The sequence below is a fragment of the Gracilinanus agilis genome, chromosome 2 (assembly GCF_016433145.1).
Source record: "Gracilinanus agilis isolate LMUSP501 chromosome 2, AgileGrace, whole genome shotgun sequence".
Lineage (NCBI taxonomy): Eukaryota > Metazoa > Chordata > Mammalia > Didelphimorphia > Didelphidae > Gracilinanus > Gracilinanus agilis.
The window spans coordinates 523,320,546-523,343,535 of record NC_058131.1 but is presented as its reverse complement, the minus strand read 5'-3'; the positions used below and the strand labels follow the sequence as shown (position 1 = coordinate 523,343,535).

Sequence of the window (22,990 nt, the reverse complement as noted above, 5' to 3'; positions counted from 1 at the left end):
AGTCCCCGCTCTCCAAAACAGTCAAACACTTATTTTCAGGTTTTCGAAAATCCTTTGGTTCTCCCTGCTGGGTAGCTAAAGAGGCTCTCGCCCCAAAGGAGTGCGCAGACCTTTCTCAAAGCCACGTTCATTTAGGGCCATGTGAGGAACTAAAAATAGAATTCGAAAATAAGCTATGGATTATTTGGCCTTTTGCTGCCTTTTTTTTTCTTCTTTTGGGTCAGGTAGTGATCCAGAGGACTTGCTGAAGGTTCTTATCCACTTATACGCGTGTGATTAGGGCAAATTACGTAACTTCAATTGGCATCATTTCCCTTATCTGTAAAACGAGGCTGCTGGCCTTCATAACCTCTATGAGTCCCTTCTGGACCCAGTATATGATTTTATGATGCAAATCCTCATGCCATTCCTAAAAGATACTTCAGTTTGGCAGATGGAGGAGCTGAGATATGGAGAAACTGTTGGAGGGCATATGCTGATAATGAGGCCAGAGTGAGAACCAGAGGGGTTGTCTAGACCTTATAGATTCTTGCAGGAAAAAAAGAATAGCTCACATTTTATAGGGCTTTCAGAAAACCCTGTTAAGTATTTTTTTCAGATCAGGAAACTGAGGCAAAGAAGTTAGTTAACCTACCCAAGGTCAAGTGCCTGAGCCAGGATACAGGACTTCTATATCTAAGTCCAATATCTTTTCTATCACAAACTGTAGCCCCAGTAATACAAAGGTAGCTAACTTAGGTAAGAAAAAATGAACAGTGCTGTTTGTAACTATTACATGAAAAATAATTCAAACTGAGTTGTCCTGCTAGCGATATTATTGTTGTTGTTGTTGTGCTAGCGATATTATTGTTGTTGTTGTTGTTGTTATTATTATTATTATTATTATTATTATTATTTTAAAACCCTTACCTTCTATCTTAGAACCAGTATTAGTTCTAAGGCAGAAGTGCAGTAAGGGCTCAGCAATGGGGGTTAAGTGACTTGCCCAGGGTCACACAGCTAGGAAGTGTCTGAGGTCACATCTGAACCCAGGACCTCCCATCTCTAGACCTGGCTTTCCATCCACTGAGCTACCCAGCTGCCCCCTATTTTTTTTTCTAGCATGGGAGTTGGAGAAATCATTAGGCAGAACTCAAATTTGTTTAAGAGTATTTTCCCTCAGTCTTTATCTCTTTCAACTTTGCCTCAAGGTTATTTATGTGTTTTTCTTATTTTTCAATTGTAAACTCCTGAAGGGCAGAGCCTGTTTTGTTTTTCAATTTTGTATGGTGTCTAGCCTAGTACTTTCACAGAACAGGTGTTAAATACATGTTTGCTGAATTTCCTTTCTCTGATTTTCCCCATAGTACTTTGCAGTCATTTGTCTTACCTACATTATTAGATGGTAAGCTTCTCTTACTTTCCTTGGCAAACCTAAAATGAGCTATCTGCCCTTCCCATCTTCTATGGCCTGAACATAGACATGAATCCTCCTTCATATTTGTCAACCCCTAATTAGAATGTGAGCTCCTTGGAGTGAAGGTCTCTCTTAATTTCCTCTTTTCATCCCTCAGTACCTAGCACAGTGCTTGGTACATGGAAAGCACTTAATAAATTCTCTTTCCTTCTCTTTATTCCAGAACTACTAAATGGCCAAAAGGGATCAAAGGGCTAAGGGATTCTACAATGGTGGCAAGTAGATCTCTGATAGGTTTTCCATGGAGTCAAGCCTCAATGGAGAAACCAAGTGAAAATGAATAGACTGGATAACACAGAGCTAACGAGAAATGGGACATCATAATGCTGAACAGGAGCTAATTCAATATGAGTCTAGGGGAGAGGTGGATAGCTACTAGGCCACTATAAGAAAAGAAAATTTAAGCTTTTAGGTGTCAAATGGAGATGGAGCAATTCCAAATAATTAGGAGCTTTATGGTTGGACCGTTCTGAAGGGGTAGCAGAGAAGAAGCAGAGATAAAGATCAGTAGAGTTCAAGAAATTGTGTATTGGGGCAGCTAGGTGACTCAGTGGAAAGAGTCAGGTCTGGAGACCGGAAATCCTGGGTTCAAATTAGTCCTCAACCACTTGCTAGATATGTGACTAGTCCGGCAAGTCACTTAACCCCAATTGCCTAGCCCTTACTCCCCTTCTGCCTTAGAATGATACCGAGGATTGATTCTAAGACATAAGGTAAGGGCTTAAAAAAAAAAAAAAAGAATAGACTATCTATTCAAAGTGTTAAGAGGTTCATCAATGTTGACCATGCATTAGCTAAGCAGGATGGTGGTTCACAGATGGAAGAGAAAAATGGGTACTGAGAAGAAGAAGGTGCTGAAACCCAGATACCCATTGCTGACAAAGATTGGAGACAATAGTCTAAGTTGATGGTGCAGACTTCCAACAGAGAAGACGTTTTAGAAAGAAAGTGACAGAACAATGGTTAGGACACAGCAGTGGGGAGCAAACCCACCATCTTCCTTCTCCCCCAGAAAACCGTGTGGTTAGCAAAAAGACAGGGTCATTTTAGGTGAAATGGTTAAAGGAGCAGTGGAGGAATTTGCTCACAATAAAGCAGGGTTCCCAAGGTCATCGTAAAAAGTGATCTAGAGGAACTGGTTGAGGGTTGGGGGAGTGTTAGAATGGTTGGGGATGGCACTCTGGGAAAAGATAGCAGCAAAGAGGGATAACAGTGGATCCCTTGTAATGGGGAAAGTGGGAGGCAGGGAGGTAGGCTGGAGACACATGTTGGCAAGAGGGAAGAGGGAGGGCGAAGTAAGGACAATTCTGATATAGGAGTGTATAGACCTAGCTAGCTCCAAGGTTGCAGATGGAATGTTCATTTAACAGTTTGTGCCTCTGTGAAATTTGTTCCCAAAGAAGTAGGGCTGGCCTGATGGTTTTGTCCTCAGCCTCTGGTGGGTGGCTAGAAAGAGGACTGGGTTTGTGCCCTGCCTCCACAAAAATGAACAAACAATGGAACCTTATTATAACACTATTTACTCCTTTACACATTTGGGTATACCCCAGGGCACATCATGTCCCCTGAAATGTGTAGACTTCCAGAAAGATGAACATAAGCTTAAGATTAATGAAGGAGGAGTGAGAGGAAGAGAGAACCATTCTAGCTCTGAAAGTAACAAGCTGCATGGTATTAATGGAGTCACTTCATTTCTCTGAGACTCAGTTTCCTCCTAGGTTAATTGGAGCTGATGATAACTTTCCTGCTATCACTGGGCCCTCTAGGTACTAAATGAGGAAACAGAATCTGAGTGTTCGAAAGGGAAGGGACCTCAGAGATTGTCAAGTCCAGTCAATCAGCAAGCATAGAAGTGCTTATCATGTGCCAAGCTCTGTGCTAAATACTGGAGATGCAAAGAAAGGCAAAAAACAAAACCAAAAAACCAGTCCCAGCTTCACACTTTTTTTTAAACCTTTACCTTCTGTCTTAAGGTCATTTCTAAGATAGAAATGCATCACAGGCTAGGCATTTGGGGTTAAGTGACTTGCCTGGGGTCACATAGCCAGGAAATATTTGAGGCCACTTTTGAACCCATGTCCTCACAACTCCAGGCCTGGCTCTCTATCTACTGGACTACCCAGCTTCACATTCTAAAGAGGGAGACAACATGCAAACAACTATATCCATAAAGAGGGACTGAGAAAAAAATTCCAACTGTTTTTATTCTATTAGGGGGAACTTGAGAGGAGAAAGCTGTGAAAAGCATTCAGCTCCCTAAAGGTGTCACAGAGGATCTTGTTCTGGATGGAGGATGGACCTGGAGAGGACTTCGGTCTAGCTACCTCATTTCATAGAAGAGGAAACCAAGACCTTCTAGAGTAAATGATTTGCCCAAGGTCCCTAAGTAAGTGTGAGATATAGGACTCAAACTCAGCTTCTGATTCTAGAGCCAGTGTTCATTCCATCATACCAAACAGAAAGTATTTAGTAAAAACTTAATTTAGTCCATACTCCTTGACCCAAAGATTTCCTAACCAACTAGGTTTCTACCCCAAGGAAGCCATTAACAAGAAGAAGTGCCAACACACACCAAAATATTTATAGCAGCACTTTTTGTGATAGCAAGAACTGGAAACAAAGTGGATATCCATCAATTGGGGAATAGTGAAACAAATTGTACATGAAGATAATGGAATATTACTGTGCTCTAAAAAATGATGAATATGATGAACACAGAGAAGAATGGGAATAGCTACATGAACTAATGCAGGGTAAAGTAAGCAGGGCCAAGAAAGGACTACCCAACAATGTAAACAAACGCATGTCCCACACAAATATCAGAAGTGAATGTTGCAAAACAAGAAAGACTAAAATGGGCTCCAAAGAAGAAATATGAGAAACTGGTCCTTTGCAGAGGTGAGAGATCCACAAATGTGGCACATTGCATATATCTTCAGACTTCTTCAATTTATCAGTCAGTTTTGCTTATCTTTTTTCTTCTTTTTCTTTTCCTTTTAAGAATAGGATTTATTATATGGGCAGGCTTTCTGGGAGGGAGAGGAAAAGGAGAAATACTGGAGGGAAAGTTGGTGATGAAAAAAATAAAAGACATGAATAATACTAATTATTAAAATATAATATAATGATCAACCCAATAACCCAATACTAGAAGGCTTTCCTTCTGTGTGCCTGGATATCTACGTATATTTGGGCAGTCTTGTCTGTTCTCCCATATATAACAGTCCTTTCTCTCCCACAGCTAGAATGTTCTTCCTCAGTGTCTTGGAATCCCTAGCTTCCTTCAAGACTCAGTTCAAGAGCTGTCCTGCCCAACCCCCCCCCCACCCTCAGCCCCCTTACTCTACCAAAATCACTTTGTATTTATTTCCAGTGTATTCCATACTTATATATTTGTGAACATGGTGTATCCGCTCTGAGTGGAATATAAACTCATTAAAGGCAGGGAACATCTCACTTTTGTATTTGTATGCCCTGTAACTAAGTCAGTGCCTGGCCCATAAAAGGCTTTCTGATTTATTATCCCTTCAATTTCAGTAAATAATGGACCCACCCCCTTTTCTGGTCATGCCTGACCTTGACTCTGTATTTTATTCCCTTCACCAGTTTCCATTGATGCCACTATTTACCAAAGATGAGATGCACAGCAGTGAACATCAGAGAGAATATTTATAATGAGAAAGAAGGAGGCAGGTCACAGTGAAAATGAGAGACAATAGGAAAAAAAACAAACTCAAATGGTTCACTGGGATTCTCAAAATACAAAAAGAATGAGAGGGAGGCCCTCTTGCTCTTCGATGGATAGTTCATAATAAAATATGAACAAGTGCCACACAGGATGAGAAGACATGAAGACATTACAATCTGCCCAAAATAAAGTATAGGTGTCCCTTCCACATCTCAACTTTCTCCATCAAGGTTTCAATACATCATGGGTCAGCATAAGAAATTAGATGGGAATTTGGGGGAGTTTTGCAGAAGCTATAGACGGTACCAGAAAAGTGTAGACACTCAGAAATGCATTAAAATATAGGTATAGTATTGTATTGTAGCAACATATTTTACCTTTTAATAGAATAAATATATACAATTTCTTTTTAAAAATTAAATAAGTAAAAACTTAAAGTTTGCAAAAAAAAAAATTTAAAAGCCAAAAAATGTACTTGGGTTTTCCGGATCGTGGAGGTACCATGATATGGAAGGGATACCTGTACTTAAATTTAACAGTAATAATAAGTTCATTGCAATCCTAGCTATGTGACCCTGGGCAAGTCACTTAATTCTGATTGCCTAACCCTGTCTTCTCTTCTGTCTTAGAACTGATACTAAGACAAAAAGTGATGATTTAAAACGAATGAATGAAGGAAGCTCATTTCATTGCAATTAATAAAAAAACAAAAAACAAAAAAGGATGAACCCTGCAACCTACTTATACCTACTTTCCTGAAATTTTTATTTTTTTGGAGACCTCCATTTTCCATGATTCATAGTCAAATACTAGTGTTAAAATAATAGCCCATGAATAAATGATTGTTTAATTTAATGGAATCAGCAATGTAGGCTTTCCTAAAATGCTTAAAATCTCTTGGGTTAAAAATGATTATCAGCAAGTCACATTCACATAGAACCTTTTGCTTAAAAGAGTCTAATGTACATTAACAAAAATTACAAATACTCCTCTTTGTGAGATTTTAAATAAGTCTAGAACGAGTGTATCTTTGATCCTTAGGATCTTCCTTTGAGGCCGAATTGCTGCTCAGTGAAAGGAATTCTTACAAGCCTCAGATTTCTGATCTTTCCAAGCAGAGGCATAACTAGCAATTAGTGTGCTGGAGCAAACTTTACAAAGCATACTGAGGACATGCAATATGAAATGTGTCCTCAAACCAACATTTAAAGGAAATTCAGAAGAAAAAAAAGTTGGGTTTTTTTTTTTAAATAAAGAAAATTCAGTTGGGGTTGGAGGGTAACAGAGGTTCAAAGAAGCTTTGAGGCTGTCACTAAGAAGTAAACCAGGTCAGGCCAGCTTTGGGCTAGGAAAGCATCTCAGGTAGAATACAGCCTATGCAGAAAAGAAACTCACCCCGGGTTAGTAGGTTCCTGTTATACCAACGAAAGATAAGTATCATCCACACCTTCCAAATTTCAGTGCCCTCAGGCAAAGCCCTAGTCACCCTGCCCTAGTTTTGGCTTTGTCTCCAAGAACTGAAAAAGACAAAGGTATTATGATTGGTATTATGATCAGGTTTGCTTCAAAATTAATCTGACTCTGAGAAAATTGTATACTTTTTTCTCTTAATAACTCAATGACAGTTTTTATCTCTCAGAGAAGGCAGAAAAAGTGGTTTGGTAAACTGGTGTGATTTAATTCTAATCAACAGGGAAGAACTGGTTAGGCTAAAATGAAAGCTGTTGGCAGTTTTAGAGTTCCTAATAACTAAGTAAAGAAATGTGGGCATAATCAAATATGACCAATTAATGAATCTTAAACCTTAGAAAAATCACATCTCAAAAAAATTTAGAGAAATGGTAGAAATTAACTCATGAGCAGAGATTGGAAAAGGAAAGGTGGCTCAAAGGGAATTGATGGATATCAAAATAAAATTTTGACAGTAAAAGTGAAAATGATCTCAATGAGGAAGGAAATACTGGGGTGAGGGAGCAATGGGCATTTAAAGAGACTGATGTGGCTCTTACTGGGAGAGTTTTTCTTAAAATATTGAATGCAGAGAGCTCCAGAAATAGTTACTGGCAGATAAAAATGCCTAAGGAAATCTTCCCTCTTTTCCATCATCTTCATCAGCTGGCCAAACTATCAATCAATCAACAAGCATTTATTTAGTAAGTTCCTTCTATGTGCCAGGCACTAGGAAATGGGAATCCAGAAACAAGAATTAAACAGTCCCTTCCCTTAAGGATCTTATAATTATAACTAGTTGTCCAGCTCTCATTGATGGGCCACATTCCAATTTTATAACTCAGCCAGTAACTTGGTATTCAGGGACCAGTAATAGGATAAGGTGGAACCCTGAAATATGCTAAACCTTGAGTACAAGGAACAGGAATTCAATTCAATTTAGTAAATATGAAGCATAGGTTATGTGTAAGGCACAGATGAGACAAAAAAAAGTGAAAGGATCCCTGTCTTCAGGGAAATTCCATTCTACGGGGGAGATAGAATATGGAGGCAGAGAAGTATATCATAAGGTAATTTGAGGAGGGAGAGAATATTAGCAACTACATGGAGAGGGAAAGTGGTAAAGAAGGAAATAGGTCCTGGCCAGATATGGAATGTCTATTGCTATCATTAATTTTCCATACATTCATGTAGCAACAGCAGGTGCTATTGGATTCTCTTCATCTCTAGCCCTACCCTCCTTATTTCTACCTCTTGGCTGTCTTCAAATAAATTCTTCCTTTTGCAAGAAGTCTTTCTCAGTCCCCTTTTCTGGCTAGGCTAGTGCCTTCTTTCTGAGACTTCCCCTAAGTTCTCCTTTGTATATGGCATTTGTACGTAGTTTTTTGCATGTGGCCTTCCTCATTAGATTGTGAGCTCTTTGAGGGCAGGAATTAATTTTACTTTTCTTATATCTCCAGGATTTAGCACAGTGCCTAGCGTATGGTAAGTACTTAAAAAATACTTCTTGATGTGACTGAATCCTTAGATTGCTACTTGGTTTCCATCTTCTGCTTAAGGAATGGGGTTGTCAATGAAGGAGGAAAAAGGAAACTGATCTCAGATGTTTTCGTGTGGTTATGGTCCTGCTTTCTGATGAGAATATATTTTAAAATGCCACATACAAAAGAAGGAATGAGGGGCAAATAACCATGGGCAAAGTTTTTTTTCTCCTTCTATAATTTAGAGTATTTTTAAATTCGAAGATATTTTATTTTTCCAATTATCATAATAACAATTTTCAACATAGGTTTTCCAAAATTATAAGATCCAAGTTATCTCCTTCCCTCCCTTTCCTCCCCCCTCTCAGAGATGGTAAGCAATTTGATCTGGATTATATATGTATTATCATGCAAAACATACTTCCATATTAGTCATTGTGGTAAGAGAATACTCATATAAAACCCAAACCCCCAAATAAAAGCATAAATAAATGAATGTGTAAGATAGTATGCTTTGATCTGTATTTGACTCCAACAGTTTTTTCTCTGGAGGTGGAGAGCTTTCTTTGTCATAAGTCCTTCAGAACTGTCCAGATCCTTGTTTTGCTGAGAATAGCTAAGTCTTTTGCAGTTAATCATTTCACAATATCGTATACTATGTACAGTGTTCTCTTGGTTCTGTTTATTTTGCTCTGCATCTGTTCATGTAGACCTTTCTAGCTTTTTCCAAAATCATCCTGTTCATGCTTTCTTAGAGCACAATAGTATTTCATCACCATCATCTACCATGATTTAGTCAGCCATTCCCCAGTTGATGGACATCCCCTCAACTTCCAATTCTTTGCCACCACAAAAAGAGCAGCTATAAATATTTTTGTACAAGTCAGTTCTTTCCTCTTTTTTATGATCTCTTTGGTATACAGACCTAGTACCGGTATTACAAGATCAAAGGATATACACAATTTTATAGCTCTTTGGGCAAAGTTCCAGCTCTTTGGGCAGAGTTTTTAAGGGGCAGCCATATGAAAATAGTGCCAAGAAGGATCAAAGTCAACATCAGCTATTTGCAAAAATGATAAAAACAATGAAATAGCTTTTTGTTCATTTGTTTTCTGTTCAGAAAAACAAGGATGGGGCCAAAAATGCAATGTTGATTGATGACAAAAAGAAGGCAGACCTCAGACTCGTGAAAGGAAATTTAAAACAGTAATTTTTGTGAGATCATTGTTTTGAAGTTGGAAAAGACCTTGGAGGTCATCTAGTACAATCCCCTCATATTACAAATGAAGAAACTAAGGTCCAGAGTGTGTAGGTGACTAGCCAAGGTAAAAGAATAAGTAGCAGAAGGGCAGCTAGGTGGTATAGTGGATAAAATGCTGACCTTGGTTAGGAAGAACTGAGTTCAAATCTGAATTCAGACATTTATTAGCTGTCTGACACTAGGCAAGTGTCAACTCTGATTGCCTCAATTTCCTTGTCTTCCTTGTAAAATGAGCTGGAGAAGGAAATGGCAGACCATTTCTGGTATCTTTGCCAAGAAAACCCCAAATGGAGTTATAAATAGTAGGACACACATAAATAAACAAAACAATCTGACTGACTAGATTATTTATATAATTCCAGACTTTTTAAAAAAATTAAGTGGCAGAACCAGGATTCTAATACAGAATCATAATTCAAATTTAGTATTCTTTCCACCACATATATACTATGCTTTGGTTCTAAGGCAGAAGAGCAGTAAGGGCTAGGCAATGGGGACTGAGTGAATTGTCCAGGGTCGAACAGCTAGAAAATATCTGAGGTCAAATTTGAACCCAGGACCTCCTATCTCCAGGCCTGGTTCTCAGACCACTGACCTACCCAACTGCCCCCACTAATCTCATTTTTAAAAATTGTTCTTGCTTGCTCGTTTCCTTTTGTTTATTTTTAATGGGGCACTTTGTATTAAATATGATGCTTTAAGTAGTGTGACCAGAGCAACATACAAGAGGACTATTATTACCTGTTGTATTTCCAACACGACATTTCTATTTAGGTAGTTTAAGGCAATTTATTGCAATGGACCCCTCTAGGGCCCCTGGCCCCTTATCCCTCCCTGCCTAGTCTATCCTTCATATCGCTGCTAAAGTAGTTTTTGTTAAGCCCAACTACTCACTCAATCAGCTTCATTGGCTCCCTATGCCTCTAGAATAAAATGTAATCTTATCTGTTTAGCTTTTAAAGCCCTTCACATCCTGGATCCAAACAATCTTTCCAGATACATTACAGTATCATTTATTGGCATTGATTATTAATATTTCTATTACTAATAGCTATATTATTATTGGTCATTAATATTTCTTTTACTATTGGAACCTGGACAACCTGAATTCATCTCACCTGCGACACATACACTAACTGTGTGACCCTGGACAAATCATTTAACCTCTCAAAGTCCTAGAGAATTCTCTAAGACTTTAAGTTACAGAGAAGAGGCTTACCTTCATTGGTAGAAGGAATCCCCTCATTTAGAAGTTCCTTATGTCAATGAAAACCCAAGACTATAAATCACATTGTTTAAAACCTTTAGATCTTTTTTTTTCCCCTAACCTTAACCTTTTGTTTTAGAATCAACACTAAATATCAGTTCCAGTAAGGGCTAGGAAATTGGGGTTAAGTGACTTGCCCAGGGTTTGGGGGCAGGAAATGTCTGAGGCCAGATTTGAACCCAGGACCTCCCAACTCCAGGTCTAACTCTCTATCCACTGAGTCACAGAGCTGACCCTAGCCTTTGGATCTTTGCACAGTGGACCCATCAGGGGATACAAAGGGCAGTACTGGAACTGTGGGCTAAATCTGAGAAGATCATATTTATTAGAACTGGAAGACAAAAGCCTGAAGAGAGTATTTAGTCCAACTCTCTCATCTTAACATCCAGAAAAGTGGGGTCCAAGGTGACCCAGGGAGTACATGGGAGAGTCAAGATCCCGGCTCAGGTCCTGGGAGTCCAAATAGAGCAATCTAACCACTGCTCTGAGCAGAAGAAACAAAACAGGATTCAATGTAAAGTCCCCAACTCATGTTCAGAACCAAAAGAAAACACGTAAAGTATAAGACCTGAATTGGCAGCAGTTCTCATGAAAACGTCCTGGGAATGACTGCTTTCTCAAGCTCAATGATTCAGTGGTGTGTTACGGCCACTGTGTTAAGGGCATTATCATAATTATAAAATAGAGGCAGAAGGTCTAGAAGAATGGAGTTGCTTTCTTCTTGCTTTCTTCCTTCGCCAGACAGGGCTACAGAACCAGTCCGTTCTGGGCGCCATACTTAAGGAAGGAGACTGACAACCTGGAATGTGTCCAGAGAACTGTAGCCAGGCTAGTTAGAGGACTTTAAAGTCCTGATGCAATAAGTTCAGGCTGGAGAAGACACAAGGGAAATATAATCACTCCCTTCAAATATTCTGAATTGTTGTCATCCAGAAGAAAGAACTGGAAGAAGGATTCCATTTAGGCTGTGTAACTCCAGAAAGGAACTAGGTCCAAGGGGCAGATGGATGCTAGACGTAGAGTGATTTCTTTTCAACATAAGGATCCCATAGGACGATATCCAGAACCAGAAGAGACCTCAGGGGCCATCTGGTCCAAACCACTCTTTTTACAAATGAGGAAATCAAGGGCCAGGGTTGTTAAGTGGCTTATAAGAGGTCACTCAATTGATAAGTATAAGAAGTGGTACTGGAGGGGCAGCTGGGTAGCTTAGTGGATTGAGAGCCAGGTCTAGAGACAGGAGGTCCTAGGCTCAAATCCGACCTCAGACGCTACCCAGCTGTGTGACCCTGGGCAAGTCACTTGACCCCCATCGCCTACCCTTACCACTCTTCTACCTAGGAGCCAATACACAGAAGTTAAGGGTTAAAAAAAAAAAAAGTGGTACTGGAATCTTGGACTCTGGCTAGGGGGAGGGCTGATGAGGAGAGAACCCCTAATTACTGCACTATCAGAAAGCGAGAAAAGCCTTTAGTACACCAGGTGGATCCCCCATACCTCCAGACGAGGGGCTCCTTCTCCTGTACTATGGAAGAACTGCCTAATGATTGATGATGCCCTAAAATGCAACAGGCTAACCCTTCTCACTGAAAATACCCAAGTGGTGTCTAGATGCTTATATGTCGGGGAAATTAGAGAAAATATTCATGCGATGGACAAGAATGCTCAGTGGAATGAGATACTATGAAACTGAGAAAATACAAAGAATTTATGTTATTTTCTTATTTCTTATGTTTTTTTAAAGACAAATCTAGCTCAATTTAGGGGTTTGTTTAAAAGCAGTAGATGCTAGGGCAGCTAAGTAGCTCAATGAATATAGTGCTATGCCTGGAATCTCAAGGACCTGGGTTCAAATTTGACCGCAGATACTTCCTAGCTGTGTGACTCTGGGCAAGTCATTTAACCCCAGTTGCCTAGCCCTTACTACTATTCTGCCTTGGAACTGATACTTAGAATAGATTCTAAGATAGAAGGTAAAGATTAAAAAAAAAAAAAAAGCTCAGGCTTACCCCCAGATACCCAGCTCCACTCTTTTCGTTGAAAAATTGTAAAAATTATCTCAAATAAAGAAAAATAATGTTATTTTAAAACTCAAAGAGATAAAAGAAATCACCATGTGCAGTTCATAGAATATTGAAATTAAAAGTTGTTGGGTTTTTTTTTAACCTTCCCAACCAGAAAATAAAACAAAACAAAACAAAAAAAAAAAAAACACTACCACACTGGAAAGTGACCTAAGGAATAAATAATCAAGAATAAAAATGTTCTTTTAGCCTAGATAAGCAGGCGGCAAAGGCTATTCATACTTAGGAAACAATAGGCTTTTCAGGAACTTTATCATTAACCTTGCTCTGTTTTTTAGGAGTTACCATTCAGAGCTCTATGGACAATGTAACAGTTTCAGATCTTTTTGGTTAATACTATAATTTGGTACAAACGAATCTAGAATTCACATAAGAAAACCTCTCTCTATCTCTGTCTCTCTCTCTGTCTCTCCCTCCCTCTGTCTCTCTGCCTCTCTCTCTGTCTTTGTCTCTCTCTCTCTCTCTCTCTCTCTCTCTCTCTCTCTCTCTCTCTCTCTCTCTCTCTCTCTCTCCCTCTGAATGAGGGCATGGAACATCCTTATTGTGCCATCTTAGTACTCAGCATGCAATTCCATTCTTACTATTTTTTAAATAATTTGAGATTGCCAAGTAAGGGAGCTGTGACTCTAATTGAAACAAAATACTGATTAAGCCATTAAAAATAATTTATATCTAAATTTAATGTGTGGCCTAAAAAATCAATGGAATTTGAAAGCAAAGCCAGGAAATCAATAGTCAAAAAACCACAACAAAACACCACCACCAAAAAAAAACAACTTTCCTTTATTTCTAAGTTCTATTACTACACATAACTTTCCCTCTTTCATAAGGCAGGGCCAAATTTAAGGCCATAGCTCATTAGGCATTATAATGTATGCATTACNTATATATGGATATATATATATATGGATATATTTATATAAACATATACACACACACACACACACACACACACACACACACACCCATGCACACAGATATAGAAGGACCATTCATTTAATTCAACAAGCATTTAAGTGCCCCTGATATCCAGAAAGCAGGGAAGCAGCATAGCAGAGTTGCTAGGCAGTGGACCTTAAAGGAAGAAGGCTGTGTGACCCCCCCCACCCCCAAAGTTAACCTTGCAAGGGCAAAGCCTGCCTTTGTGGAGGCCTTTCCTCACCTGGAGCTTCCAGTGCCACTCAATGTACAGGCTCATTTCCTTTCCCCAGGCACCAAGCACTGTGCTAGGTCTTAGGGCTACCAAGACAAAGATGAGTGATCCCCTGCCCTGACCCAACCAATACCTCTGGGACTCTCAGAGAGGGCTAAACACAAAAACACCCAGAAGCGCCATGCTGGGAGTGGGGAGGGCAGACAGTCCTGACTCATCAGCCAATGTATCCCCTCATTTTCTGGATTCAGTGAGATTAGGGCCAGAGCTCCTATGGAACCATAGTTCCTTGCAATTTCATCGGCTCAGGCCCTTCCTCTGCTGATGTAGATCGCAGCCTCTCAGAAGCTTCTCATTCTGTGTGATTCCTGTCTGTGTTTTTCTATAGATTTTTTTGTAGAAGATCCAGCCTGTAAGGGGCAGCTAGGTGGCATGGTGGATAGAGCGCCAGGCCTGGGTTCAGAAGTCCTAGGTTTAAATCTGACCTCAGATACTTCCTAGATGTGTGACCCTGAACAAGTCACTTGACCCCAATTTCCTAGCCCTCACTGCTCTTCTGCCTTGGAATCAATACTAAGACAGAAAATAGGGTGTTTTGTTTTTTAAAGAGGACCCACCCTTCTACATAATATCAGAGTCCTTGTGTTAACTATCCTCTGTGGACTCTTCCTAGAGCTCTAAGGGAGAGTTACTTAGGCACGTGTGGAGGGAGAGGGTGACAATCCTCCACGCATAAACTCTGTTCTCACTTACTAAATGCCAGAAACAGCCTTGGGAGTCCAGGAGTCCAAACTTCCCATTTTACAGATGTCTCCTCACGTATAGAAAACACTCCCTCCTCACCACTGCTTCCAAAATCAAGCCCTAATTTTCTTTGAAGCTCAGTTCAAATGCCAGTTTAGTAACTTCCTCCCACAGGAAGGTTATCTTGATTTCCGTCCTTCCTTCTACCCCCTTTGTTAGTATCCTTCCCACCTAATAATGACTTTGCCCACATGTCATATTTACTTTTCTGGGTTCAGGTTATTCATGAGCATTAGGATGCAAACTCCTTGAAGGCAGGGACTTTTTGTCTTTGTATCCCTCACACCTAACATAGTCTCTGACACACAGTTCATAGGCACTGAACAAATAATCATTTGGGGTTTTCTATATAGTGCTTACTATGTACCAGGCAATGTGCTAAGAGCTTTACAATTGTCCTATTTAATCCTTGCTACAACCCTGGGAAGTGAGTGCTTTTATTATCCCCATTTTATGGATGAGGACATTGAGGCAAACAGAAGTTAAATGACTTGCCCAGAGTCAGAAAGTTAGTGTCTGAGGCTAAATTTGAACTCAGATCTCCCTAACTATAGGCCTGGCCCTCCATCCACTGGGCCACCTTCACTCTTTGGTTGAATGAATGAAAGCGTAAGTGTAAACCCTGAAGAAAGCAAAGGGAGTTTTGGAGGCATCTTTCATAGCTGTTGCTATTTCCCCATCCTACTCTGTGCCAAAGGCAAGAAAGCCAGGTTCTGGAAGAGAAGTCTCCAGCACCCTTCCAGGAACCATCTCCAATCCCCACATCCAGGATTCTGACAAGAATGGCAGGAGATTAGTGGAGAAAATCACTCCAGGCTGTCTGTTTGATGCTCATTGGCTGTCTATCTAAGGCATGAGTTGGATTTCTCTCTTCCCCTCTATTTACCTTCCTCCTCCTCTCACTACTTTTTCTCTCTTCATCTGTCTTTCTCAGTTTTTCTTTCTGCTTGTCTCTGTTTTTAATCTCTTTTTTTCTCTGTGTCTATTTCATTCTCTTTCTGTCTCTCTCTTTTTATCTCTTTCTCCCTCTGTCTTTTTCTGTCTTTATCTTTCTGTTTTATTTCTCAGTTTGTCTTCCTGCTTCTCTTTCTCTTTCTCTGTTTTCAATCTCTTTCTTTCTCTCTGTGTCTGTTTCATTCTCTGTCTCTGTTTTTATCTCTCTTTCTCCCTATCTGTGTCTTTTCCTGTCTTTCTCAGTTTGTTTTTATCTTTCTTTCCTGCATCTGTTTCTCTCTTTCTGTCTCTGTTTTTATCTCTCTTTTCCCCTATCTATGTCTTTTTCTGTCCTGTTTTTATCTTTCTTTCTCTGGTCTGTTTCTCTTTTTCTGTCTTTATTTTTATCTCTTTCTCCCTATTTGTGTCTTTTTCTGTCTTTCTCTGCCTCTGTTTTATTTCTCAGTTTATCTTCCTGCTTCTCTGTCTCTGTTTTTCTTTCTTTCTTTCTCTCCCAGTGTCTGTTTCTTTCTGTGTCTCTCTTTCTATCTCTCTGTTTTTATCTCCCTTTCTCCCTACCTGTGTCTGTTTCTATCTCTCTGTTTTCATCTCTCTGTCTGTGCTTGTCATTGTCTCTCTTCCCTGACTACTGGTGTCTCTGTCACACTGGCTAGCTAATTCTGTGGGTCTCTTTTTCTTTTCTCAGCCCTGGGTTTGTTGCTGCTTCTTCTTCTACCCTTCCCACACCACTCTGTCTGGACTTGCAACACCCACACGATATCTGATTTGGCAGGCTTTGCTAGTGGTCTCCTGGGAATTATCCAAGAGGCTCTTGACTCCAGGAAGAAGTATTTTTCTCCTGGGTGGTGGAGCCTGGAGGAGTAGTTCTTTCCCATATCCCACCAGTGTTTCCTCTTCCCTGAACACAGCCTTGCCCCTCAATCTTTGAAATTCTAGGAGAAGGTATACACATGGCCTGACTCATACAACCTTTTTTTTTAGCAGCAAAGTTAATAACGGTGGTTCACATACGTGTAGCACTTTAACTTGCTTTACCTAAACTATCTTATTTGATCCCTAAAACAACCCTGTGAGGTGGCTGCCATTATTATTATTTTTTAAACTCTTCCCTTCTGTCTTAGTATTCATTCCAAAACAGAAGGAGAGCAAGGACTAGGCAATCAGGGTTAAGTGAGTTGTCCAGGGTCATGCAGCTGGAAAGTGTCTGAGGTCATATTTGAACCCAGGACCTCCTGACTCCAGGCCTGGTACTCTATCCACTTGGTACCTGTCTGCCTTGGTGGCTGCTATTATTATCTCCATTTTACAGAGGGAAAAATGAAAGCTCAGAGACTACATGGCTTGTTCATGGTCATTCAGCTAGTTAAGCGTTAGAAATGGCATTCAAACCCAGGTCTTTCTGTCTCCAAGTTTGGTACTATCTACTATGGCTCCATACTATAGTGTGGCACGATTCTCGAAAAGAGTCTCTCTAAATTAAATTATGATTCCATGCCTGAATTATCAGAATCCCCAAAGGATCGATTAAGGACCTTAATCACACACTCGTGTTAAATACACTCAAAAATTTCTGCCAGGGACTGAGAAAATCATTTATTTGGCATCCTCAACAAGCTTGGGGTTATAAGAGGGGGGTCCTCTTTCTCTCTCTCTTTCTCTCTCTTGTTCTCTCATTCTCTCTCTCTCTTTCTCTCTCTTTCTCTCTCTTTCTCTCTCTCTCTGTCTCTCTCTCTGTCTCTCTCTCTCTTTCTCTCTCTCTCTCTTTTTCTCTCTCTTTCTCTCTCTCTCTCTCTGTCTCTTTCTCTGTCTCTCTCTGTCTCTCTCTCTCTCTTTCTCTCTCTCTCTCTTTCTCTCTCTCTCTCTTTCTCTCTCTCTCTCTCTCCTTAAAGAGTCCAAATGTTCTAGATATACCACTTCATTTTGTGTTCCTTATACACAAACATATTCCTTTACTAAATAAAAATTAGCGAGGCTCAACAAGTCAGACATGCTAAGCCAGAGGATGAAACACAATTAGGAAGTGAACTCACCACGAAGGACAGATTTAGTAATTATAGACCAAGACATTCAATCCATTGCCTTTTCTAGAAAGCTGTGGCGGGCATGTGACATCAATTAAGCCCCCCTACAAGATGCATGTCATTCACATTCCCCTTCCCAAGAGAGGCTGTACCTGAAACATGAGAACCCTGTGCATTCCCGGGTCAGTACTGTAACCACCAGATTTTCTATCCCAGATGCCAAGCTTTTTCTGGGCTCTGGGAGCATCTGATAATTATCCCCTCTCTCCACAGTCTCACACATGGCCAATAAAAATATGGATTCTGTTTACAGAGCTGACTCTTCCAAACCCCTGGGCAGATGGAGTCATACTACTCCTATTGTCATTCTTAATCTTTTCTTGTCCACATCTGTCTTTAACACTCTTTTTTCTTTAGTGTTGACACTTAAAACATTTTGGAGCCATTAAAAAAAAAAAAGAAATCATTTTTTCAGAGACAACCATAAATCACAGAATTGGAAAGGCCTTTATGGATCATCTGGTCTGGGCCTCCTCATTCCTAGTAAAGGATGTGAAGTACAGAGAACTGAAATGATTTGTCTAAGTCACACAGCTTTTAGTGGCAAAGCAAGAGACTAAAACCCCAACTTCCCAACTCTCCTTTTAGTGCTTTTTCCATGTGATCATGGCTTAGTTATTGTAGATTTAAGTGACCATTACAAAACTGCCCTCTGGGCCTGAAAAAAAGAGGGAAAAGACATTTTGGGGACTTAAGACGGGGCAAACCTCTAAGCTCAAGATTTATAGAGAGCAGAGCAGACTTCATTTATTCATTATTCATTTCAACGAGTATTTAATAAATGCCAAAGATGGACCATCCCTGCCTTTGTGGAAATTAGATCATAGTTTTAGAGCTAGAAGATACTTTAGTGGTATCAGGTCCAATCCCCTCATTTTACAGATAAGGAAGCTGAGATCATCTTAGGTCACACAAATCACACGACATATTTTATTTGTACATAATTGTTTGCAATTTCATCTCCTACTTTAGACTGAGCTCCTTGAGAACCCAATCTGGCTTGTTTTGTTGTGCCTTTCTTTGCATGCCCCAAGGCCTGGCTTAATCAATGCTTGTTATTTTTTGGTAATAACCCTTACCCTTTGTCTTAGTATCAACTCTGAGACAGAAGAGTGGTAAGGGCTAGGCAACTGGGGTTAAGTGACTTGCCCAGGGTCACACAGCTAGGAAGTGTCTGAGATCACCTTTGAACCCAGGTCCTCCCAACTGCAAGCCTGGTGATCTATCTACTGTGCTACCTAGCTACCCTTTAATCAGTGCTTGTTGACTGGACCAGGTCCTCTGACTCCAAATTGAGCATCTGTTCCACAGTACCACACTGTCTCTCCTTTAAGCCCTAATTTGACTACTAGGAGTTTGGCACCTTAACTTTTGAGTAAATAACTAAAGGACACAGTTAACAAATCAACGTCCAAATGGCCCCTGGTGGCAACCTTGTAATGACATTAAAGGGGAAGAAGGAAAGGGAAGAGTCAAAGAAGCTTTGCCTCTGGGCCCCCAAGCCACAGGAAAGCAGGGGGTTACCCAAATCAGAGAAACCAGGCAGCCTCTGCATTTTAAGGTCCTCAGAGGGTAGAGTAAGGCCCTTAATGCCTGTACTATTGACTAAGGATACTCTGAGACTTCTGCCAGGACTGGGAAAGCATTCTCTCAATAGGACAGTAAAAATCCAGTCCCTCAAGATTGGGACCAAGAAGAGAATCTCTATGTATACACTGATTCAAGCCCTGTCAGAAACATTCCTCAGGCAATGTAAAAAGGAAGTCCATTATTCTATTACCCTCCAAGTTCTTGAACCCTGGCTCAGGAAAGGTGGTGTCTGGCTTCCATGAGAAAGACGAGTAGCTCGTTCTACTCCTGGAGTCATGCAGAAAAGGTCTGCAAAGTGTCTGAGGTTGCATGGTCTAGCATGAAAACTGGAGGCTGTTATGGGGGTGCAGGAAGGCACTGGATAACAATTCCCTCACCCATTCTCCCTCTCATTTGGAAAGTAGTTTCCTCTGAGCCTCAGAGGTTAGCCCTAGCTTAGGGAAGAGGTTGGGTCTCAACATTTCCCATGCAGATGGATGGGCATCCTTTGACTCTGTAGGACTGGCTGCTCCAGCCCCTTGTCCAAGGGAATGTGAAATTGGATGCTCCTGCCTGGTCCCATCAGCCCCGTGATGGGGAGAGGAGGTGGGTGCTGATGAGCCAAAGACCATCGGCAGCTGAGCCAAGTAGAGCCACCCCCTCTGTGAGCCTCCAAGAGAAAAGGCCTGCAGTCTCCTTCCAGCCTGCCTCTTTGTTGGGGGCACAGCCAACACTGGCTCTCCCTTGGACTTTCCCAGGGGGGCTGCCAGCCTGCATAAAGCACAACCCCTTGGGGTGGCTAAGCAGCACAAGGGGAGGGACTACTGGGCCTGGAGTCTGGAGGTCCTGGTTCAAATGTGACTTTAGACACTTCCTAGCTGAAAGAACCTGGGCAAATGCCTTGATCCCAAAGCGTCTATCTCTTCTGTCTCCAGTGTCAACTCTAAGACAGAAAGTAAGGGCTATAAGAAGCAAAGGAAGCCACACACACAAAACGATCACAGTAGTCAAACCAAAGGCGAGAAGATTAGGGTCTGCCGGAGCACTGGGGCAGCCACAGGGGATGTGGGCAACAAGCTTTCAATACATCTGGAAGGCACAGCCTTGAGAAGGGGTTACTAAATTGTTTACAGAACAGCCCAAAGTCTGTGGCCTGGGAAGGGCTGCTCAGAGGAGGGGGAGGCAATGCTTGGCTCTGGGAACAAGGTGGCCAGAAGATATTCTGTAGCTAAAGTCCACTGTGGCAGATGGACGAGGTTCCTCTCTCCCACCTCTCCGTGGCCTCCTCCGGGCAGTCGCTGCGGCTCCGTGCTCAGGACAAGGGGAGGCTAGACCTGGATGGCAAAGGCCGGCTGCCTCCTCTGCTTTAGCTTTTTCTCCCTAAGCACAGATGCCTGAACCCCGGCCCTGAGACGTGGCTCTTTTAGCATTAATGGCTACCTGGTAACTGCAGAAGTTGTAGGGCTCGGGCTCCTGGGTGCTTCCCTCTCCTCGAATCCAAAGTATTCGTGCCCAGGAATTTGCCAATCCAACCCACTTGGGTCAGCAATAGGAAGCTGGTGGTCAAGCCGGAGCTGTTTTGAGTAAAGTTTAAAGCCCCAGCTTTTAATAGAAAGCATGATATGTAATAAGGCAGAAGTTCATTTGAGCTGGAAGGGACCTTCACAATTTTCTAATCCTCCCCTTGCTCTTATTTTACAGATGAAGAAACTGAGGCATGGATGGGGGGGAGTAGAATGTCTTGAGCAAGGTCACAAAGCTAGTCAGGGGCAAATGCAGGGTTAGAAGCTGGGCCTCCTGAGTCTTGGGCCAGAACTCTCAGTTCAATTCAATAAACATTCATTAAGTGGCTACCATTTAGGAGGCACCTTGAAAGTAATGGGTGGATAAAAAAAAACAAAAAAAAACCCAAATCACCCCAGCCTTCCACATCCCTGCTACAGCTCATATTGTGAGTGAGGAGCAGTTTTTTAACAATAGTAGCTCAACTACTTGGTACAGTGGATAAAGCTCCAGACCCAGAGTCAGGAAGACTCATCTTCAGAAGTTCAGATCCAGCCTCAGATACTTACTAGCTGTGTGGCTCTGGGCAAGTCACTTAATGCTACTTGCCTCAGTTTCCTCATCTGGAAAATGAGCTGGAAAAGGAAATGGCAAATCACTCAGGGTCTTTGTCAAGAAAACCTCAAATGGGAGACAGCTGGGTGGCTCAGTGGATTGAGAGCCAGTCTTAGAGACACGGAGGTCCTGGGTTCAAATGTGACCTCAGATACTTCTTAATTGTGTGACCCTGGGCAAGCCACTTAACCCCCATTGCCTAGCCCTTACCTCTCCTCTGCCTTGGACCAATACATGGTATTGATTCTAAAACAGAAAGTAAGAGTTTAAAAAAAACTCAAATGTTCATAAGATTATTTACTTATGAAAATGAATAATATGGAAACATGTTTTGTGTGATAATACATGTAAAACCCAGGTTGAATTGCTTGCCAGCTCTGGGAAGGAGGACAGAAGAAGGGAGGGAGACAATTTGGATTATATAACTTCAGAAAACCCATGTGCAAATTTGTTATTACATTTTTTTAAAAAGATTATATTGGAGACAAGTTGTTGGAGATGCAAGGGTGGATGGAATTTCCACAATGGGAATGGTCTTTGAGGTCCCAAGTCCAGATCCATGCAAGAAATACCTTACCTACCTCATAGGGTTGTTGTGAGGCTCAAATGAGATTATGTATGTAAAATGCTTTACAAAATGAAAAGAAAAGAAAACCCCAAATGGGGTCACAGAGGAAGACACAAATTACAAAACAAAACAAAACAAATTGAACGATAAGTTCTTCCAATGAAAGCACTTTCTTCAACATAACTCTGAAGTTAGATAAAATAATCCCCATTTCACAGGTGAAGAAACTGAGGCTCAGAGAGATCTCAGACTTGCCTAAGATAATAGAGCAAATGCGTGCTGGAAGTTAGGATTGATTGTACCTCTGATCACATAATTAAACGTTTCTTGGCCATAAGGAAATTTTTTTTATGCCTGCTGATGTGAATTATATGTGAAAAGTTGTTTGGAAGTAAGTTCAGGTCTTTTGGGGGCTGTATGGCATGGAATCAGTTTTACCCATGCTTTTTTCCCGTGATACTTTTGAAATATCATTTTAAAAGCTGGTTTTGTTAACTTTGTGCCCAACTCTGTAACAAATAACTACGAAAGATGGTGTCAGGTCAGTGGAAAACTACTGGGACAATTACCTCCTTTCTTGAGAACAAATTTTCTGGGGTTGCAAACTGGCAAAGGGTTCAGTGATGCAGGGTCACTGATAATTTCTTGGTTTTTTTTTTCAGTTTGCTACTATAAATTAAGTAGTTTGTAGCATGGCTTATCACCAGTTGGTAAGCTCCTGCCTTTCCCATCACTAGATAACAAAAGCATGTTTAAAGTTGGTCTCACTTCTCACGCTTCTCCCCCTCGTGTACTCTATGCTCAGGCCAAATTGGGTTACTTGCTGTTTCCCAAATACTTTCTGGATTTTTCCATGACTTTGCTCATGAAATAATTTGCAGAACACTTTGCAAATTTTAAAGTGCCATATAAATGGCTATTGTTGTTGTTGTTGTTCTATCCTCTAAGGTTAGAGTGCCTTCTTTCCCATCTATACTGGCCAACTCTTTTTGTCTTTTTTCTGTATGTCCAGCTATTAGTAACAGCACATAAGAAACACTTGCTAAGGGAATAAGTG

The 22,990-nt window shown here is 40.9% G+C and overlaps 1 protein-coding gene across 1 annotated transcript in view; it reads left to right on the top strand.

Moving 5' to 3' along the window:
• Positions 1–22,990, top strand: part of LOC123237877 (sodium/nucleoside cotransporter 1-like) — a 112,533-nt gene that overhangs the window by 73,715 nt on the left and 15,828 nt on the right. The gene's annotated exons all lie outside the window — the stretch shown is intronic.